The sequence below is a fragment of the Manihot esculenta genome, chromosome 15 (assembly GCF_001659605.2).
Source record: "Manihot esculenta cultivar AM560-2 chromosome 15, M.esculenta_v8, whole genome shotgun sequence".
Taxonomy (NCBI): domain Eukaryota; kingdom Viridiplantae; phylum Streptophyta; class Magnoliopsida; order Malpighiales; family Euphorbiaceae; genus Manihot; species Manihot esculenta.
In genome coordinates, this window is record NC_035175.2 from 24,081,598 (window position 1) to 24,088,343 (window position 6,746).

Consider the following 6,746-nt stretch of genomic DNA (forward strand, 5'->3'; position numbering starts at 1 on the left):
CTCTCATCTGGGCCACCAAGGCACCTGTACCAGACAACTCCATCTGAAGACCTTCCTCAACGAGCTTGTAAAACTCCTTCACCACTGGCCTCCTCTCTGCCGATATATGGGATAAACTGCCTAGTGACTTCCGGCTTAGGGCGTCTGCCACGACATTCGCCTTACCCGGATGATACTAAATCTTGCAATCATAGTCACTCAGCAGCTCCACCCATCTTCTCTGTCTCAAGTTCAAATCTCTTTGACTCAGGATGTACTGCAGGCTTTTATGATCTGTAAAAATCTCACATTTTACCCCATAGAGGTAGTGCCTCCACATCTTGAGTGCAAAGATTACTGCTGCCATCTCCAGGTCATGTGTGGGGTAATTCAACTCATGCTTCTTCAGCTGCCTAGAAGCATAAGCGATTACCCTCTCATTCTGCATTAGTACACAACCCAGTCCCACACGGGACGCATCACAAAAGACTGTAAAGTCCTCATCACTAGATGGCAGAGCTAAAACTGATGCTGAAGTCAACCTCTTCTTAAGCTCTTCAAAACTCTCTTCGCACTAGTCGATCCACACAAACTTTTGATTCTTCCTGGTTAGTCTGGTCAGAGGAGCTGCTATCTTTGAGAAGTCCTGAACGAACCTCCTGTAGTAACCTGCCAGACCCAAGAAACTCCTGATCTCCGTCACTGAAGTGGGTCTAGGCCAGTTAGCCACAGTTTCTGTCTTCTTGGGGTCTACCTCTATACCATTTTCTGACACCACATGCCCCAAGAACGAAATGCTCCTCAGCCAGAACTCACACTTGGAGAACTTGGCATACAAGCCATGTTCCCTCAAGGTCTGTAGAACCAACCTCAGATGATGGGCATGCTCCTCTGCATTCCTGGAATACACTAAGATATCGTCTATGAAGACAATAACGAAGTGATCCAGGTATTGACTAAACACTATGCTCATGAGATCCATGAATGCTGCAGGGGCGTTGGTTAACCCGAACGACATTACAAGGAACTCAAAATGCCCATATCTGGTCCTGAAAGCTGTCTTTGGCACGTCTTCATCCCTTATCCTTAGCTGATGGTACCCCGATCTTAGATCTATTTTGGAGAAACAACCCGCTCCTGCTAGCTGGTCGAATAGATCATCGATCCTTGGCAGAGCGTACCTATTTTTGGTAGTGACTTTGTTCAACTGCCTGTAGTCGATACAAAGTCTGAGGGACCCATCCTTCTTTCTCACAAACAAGACCGGAGCACCCCAAGGTGAGGTACTCTGTCGGATGAAGCCCTTTTCTACCAGCTCTTGCAACTGCTCTTTCAACTCTTTCAACTCAGCTGGGGCCATCTTGTAGGGAGGGATAGAGATCGGTCTAGCTCCAGGCACCAACTCTATCTCGAACTCTATCTCCCTAGCAGGTGGTAAACCTGGAAGCTCGTCTGGAAAGACATCCTGAAACTCTCTGACAACTGGCACCGAGGCTGGCTCCCTGACCTGACTGTCTAACTCTCTCACATGAGCCAAAAACCCCTGACATCCCTTTCTAAGCAACCTACGAGCCTGAAGAGCTGATATCAGACCTCTAGGTGTACCCCTCTTGTCTCCTCTGAAGACGACCTCTGACCCATTCTGATCTCTGAAGCTGACTACCTTGTCCCTGCAGTCCAAGGTAGCACCATGGGTAGATAGCCAATCCATCCCTAGAATGACGTCAAAGTCTGTCAAATCTAGAACCACAAGGTCGGCGAAAAGGCATCTTCTCTCAACAAAAACTGAATTGTACTGGCAGACTGACTCTGCCACTGACGGGTCACACTTGGGTCCACTGACCCATAGGGGACACTCTAACCCAGAGACTATCAGACCCAACCTCTCAACGGCTCTCGGAGCAATAAATGAATGAGATGCACCCGGGTCCATTAAAGCATACACATCAGAACACCCAATGACGAGATTACCTGACACCACGGTGTTGGATGTGTTAGCCTCCTGCTGAGTCATGGTGAAGATCCTGGCTGGAGCTGATGGAGCTGATGGACCTTCACCTCGGGAACCAGAAGAAGAGGCTGTTCCTCTCCCTCTACCTCTGCCACTGCCCTGAGTTGTGGCTGGAGCTGCTGGCTGTGCCACACTACCAGAAGCTGTTTGCTGGGGCTGGCCCATAAAAGGTGCTCTAGGACACTCCCGAGCCATGTGTCCCTCCTGTCCACATCTGAAACATGTATTAGTCCCAGCTCGACACACTCCCCTGTGCGGCCTTCCACATCTCTGGCATTCTGTACCATTTGAGCCTGAGCTCGAGCCACCGCCAAATCTTAGACTGGATTTCAACTTATTCCAAAACTTATTCTTCTTCGGCTTCTTGGTGGTGTTATCCCACCTCTTCTTACTTGAGCTCTGAGAAGAGAGACCTGGCCCTCCTCTGCCTGGGGTCTTAACCCCTGAAGACTGGGTCACTGACTGCTTCACTGACCCCTCAACTATAGCTGTAATACCCGGCTAGACTCCGGTATCGGAATTCCTACCGTCCGGTGGAATTTGGGTGTCGGAAACCTCTAGAAGGGTAAAAGCATGTTTTTATAAAATGTTTTAAGTATGATTTTAAATAAGTTTTTGCATGAAAATTCTTTAAGGAAAAACCCAGGTTCGGCCGCCGAAACTCACTTTCGGCCGCCGAACATGCATGGACTTTGGGAGGCACGTTAGGCCCCCGAAAGTCTGAGTGAGGGAAGTGCAGGTTCGGCCGCCGAACCTTATGTTCGGTCGCCGAACATTGCATGGATGCGGAGGCACATTCGGCCCCCGAACGTGGCCTGGCCAGCCACTATAAAAGGGTCCCCTTGGTCCGCATGGGCGAGCTTTTTCTCTCCCATTGTCGGCCAAGGTGAGTCTCCACCGTTCCTCCCTCGATCTTGAGTGTTTCCTCTAGATCTTTCATGATTTTAACAAGTTTATAACTTTGTTTTGAAGATTTGTGAGCTTTGAGCAAGTTTTGAGTGCTTGGAGGTTCAAAGAGCTTAATCTCTCCATCTCCAAGCTAGGATCGCTTTCCTCTCGTTTCTTCAAGAGGTAAGGGTCGATCTTGAACCCTTTTTATGTTTTAAACAAGTTTTAAGTAAGATCTATGGGTAGAAATGCGTGTTAGGACATATGTTGAGTTTATGGTTTTTGATGATGTTTGAGCAATGTAGCTTGATTGTGTGTGAATGAAGTGTTGTAGATGGGGTATATGCATGTTTGAGACCCCTAGGAACTTGTATGTGTGTTTTGGTTGAGAAATATGCATGATCTATGGTTTTGGGAGGCAGGAGGTTCATTTGAACCAAGTTTCTGCCGTTTGGCAGAAACCAGGTTCGGCAGCCGAAGGGAGTTTCGGCCGCCGAACCCCTCTTGTGAAGGCAGCTTTCGGCTGCCGAAGGTGCCCCCGAAAAGAGACTTTCGTCTCTGTCTGGCACTTTCGGCCGCCGAAGGTGCCGCCGAACCTAGCTGAGTTTCGTCTCTGTCCAGGACTTTCGGCCGCCGAAGGTGCCGCTGAAGGTGCCCTGTTCAGCCATTTCATGCATATTTTCTGTGATGTTTTCATGATGTTTTAGGGGGTTTTTGGGGGATATATTAGAGTTGTGTTTATATATGTTTGGTCCCTCATTGGAGTCCACCTGTGTAGGTTCGGACCCGAGGAACCGAGGACCCCAGCAGTGAGTGAGCTGCTTCAGTGTCTGGTCGGAGCTAGCCAGAGGTGAGTGGAAACAAGCTTAATGTTCTAAATCAAGCAATTAAATGTTTTGAGCATGTTTCATGCATCATGATGACATGTAATAGGCTGATTGCATTAGTTCACGAATATGTCGCATTGCATTTTATTTTGTGGTTGTGGGTGAATGCTGTATGATCCAATTAGTCCATGAGGCTTTATATATGATATGACAGGAAGACCAGGACCCCATGCTACGGCCTGGCACGAGACTTTATGTATGTTATGACAGGAAGACCAGGACCCCATGCTACGGCCTGGCACGAGGCTTTATATATGATATGACAGGAAGACCAGGACCCCATGCTACGGCCTGGCACGAGACTTTATGTATGTTATGACAGGAAGACCAGGACCCCATGCTACGGCCTGGCACGAGACTATGTTGGGACTAATTGGTGACGGGTTCACCCTTGATGTGAATTGTCTGTGATATGATGCATTTCATGAAAGCATGAATTTTAATTTAATGTTTTTAGTTTCTGCTCACTGGGCTTTTAGCTCACCCCTCTCCCCTAACCCCAGGTTTGCAGGCACGGGATTGATAGAGAAGAAAAGAAGAGAAAAGTCATATGTATGTAATAGCTAGAGTATGTGGACATGACAAATGATAAGAATGTAATGTAAAGTTTGAAACAGTTATGTTTATGTAACTATGTTATTGAGGATAGAGTTGTGCTTGACCATAGTATATGTTAATCCCTTGGTATGTACATGATCTTGTGTTTTGATATTGATGTAAACCAACTCACCATATGATGTATAGCCCTTGAGGCTTTGATGAAATCCCACAGAGGGATTAATGTTTATGTATATGATGAATATAGTGCATGCACAGGTTGAGTTTGGTGTATGAAGAAAAAAGAAAAGTTTTTAATTCTTATGTATGTTTGTTGATCATGTATGGGATTAAACAGGTAAACAGGATGTATGTAGGCTTGCTACGGGTTCCGGCGGCCTTAAGCCGACCTGAATCCTAGCGCCGGTAGCGGTCCGGATTTCCGGGGCGTTACAGAGTGGTATCAGAGCCCTAGGTTCATATGGTCGGACCTAGAGTGTCGGGCTCATAGAAGTTATAGAAGGTCAAGCACAATAGGCAAAAATCATGTCCACTAGGATAGGATGTAGAGTCCTGTCTTGCTATGATTGTATGATATGCCATGATGATATGCTAATGTTTATGTGATGTTTACTGTTTCTCAGAAAACAGGATGAGAGGAACCCGTCGATCTGCACGATTGACTGGAATACCACCTCAGGACGAGGGCATTGATGCCCGTCCTTCAACATTGCCTAGGGCAATGTCAAGTAGGTCCAACAGGGACCGAGCAGTGAGAGACCCTAGAAGGTCTTTAGATCTGGGAGGAAGCAGATCAGTCAGAGGAACAGTGCAGGGAGGTATGTCAGAGGATATGGGGGATCAGATGGATGTTGATCAAAGGAGGGATGGCAGTTTGGGCGTCAGTATGTCAGAAGAGGGTATGGGGGAATCCCAAGGAGGCACTCAGGCCTCGGGATTTGTTCAGCCACCTCACTATCCGCCCTACACCCAAAATCCCGGGTATTCGATGGGAGGTACATCGGATTACCCTAGTTTTAACCCCTACCCCACACAGATGCCATACCCACCATACTACCCACCATATCCACAGTACCCAGTGTACCCACCTCCACCATACTATCCAAATCCAGCAAACCCTACCTCAGGGGATGCTGTACCTCCACCACCACCAGCACCTACATGCCCAGATACCCAGATACCTCAGCCTAGCTCATCTGGGGGAAGCAAGGCTAAAATGACAGATTACATGAAGTTGGGTGCTCCCCAGTTTGAGTCAGGTGATGACCCGTTTGTGTATTTGGAGAAGGTCAAGATGATCACAGAGGAGATCGGAGCTGATGATAGTAGAGCCATTCAGATGGCTGGTTTCACCTTGAAATGCAAAAAGGCCCGTGAGTGGTTCAAAAACTATGTGAAGCCGAGGGTGGATAGCCTATCATGGGAGGAGTTCGCTAATGAATTTGCAGGATGGGCTTTCCCTGATAGTTCAAGGGAATTAAAGATGATAGAATTCGAGCAGTTGAGGCAAACCGATGACATGAGTGTAGACGAATATACTGACAGGTTTATGGAGTTGCTGCCTTTTGCTGGGCAAGACCTTAGCACAGACCAGAAGAAGTCGAGGAGGTATATCATGAAGCTCCATCCCAAGTATTCCTCCTTGGTACAGTCAGCAGATAGAGAGAGTTTTCACGCCATAGTAGACATGGCTAGGAGAATGGAGGCTAGTGCCATCGTTCAAGGGACAGTCAAACAGACAGTGGCACAAGCTTCTGGTTCTAAAACTCCGGGAGGGGGAAGGTTAGATCCCTCTACCTTGAGTGCAGCAGCTTCAGGCAGTAAGAGATGGGGTAAGCCCAAAGGTAAGAAGAATAAGTTCTGGAACAAGGTCAAGTCTAGTCTGGGGTTTGGCAGTGGTTCTAGTTCTGGGGCAGATAATGCAGCTTGTGCGAAGTGTGGTAGGCCACACAGGGGTTTATGCCGGTATGGGACGACGACCTGCTACAGATGTGGGCAAGAGGGGCATATGTCATGGCAATGTCCTAAAGCAGTTCCTATGGCACAGACACAGCAGACAGCTTCAGGAAGTGTGGCACAGCCAGTAGCTCCAGCTGCTACACAGGCCAGTGGCAGAGGCAGAGGGAGAGGGTCAGCCTCTTCTTCAGCAGGGTTCAGAGGTGAGGGTCCGTCAGCTCCAGCCAGGATCTTCACCATGACGCAGCAGGAGGCTAACACATCCAACACCGTGGTGTCAGGTAATCTCATCATTGGGTGTTCTGATGTGTATGCATTAATGGACCCGGGTGCATCTCACTCTTTTATTGCACCGAGAGCCGTTCAGAGGTTAGGATTGATGGTCTCTGAGTTAGAGTGTCCCCTATGGGTCAGTGGACCCAAGTGTGACCCGTCAGTTGCAGAGTCAGTCTGCCAGTGTAGTCCAG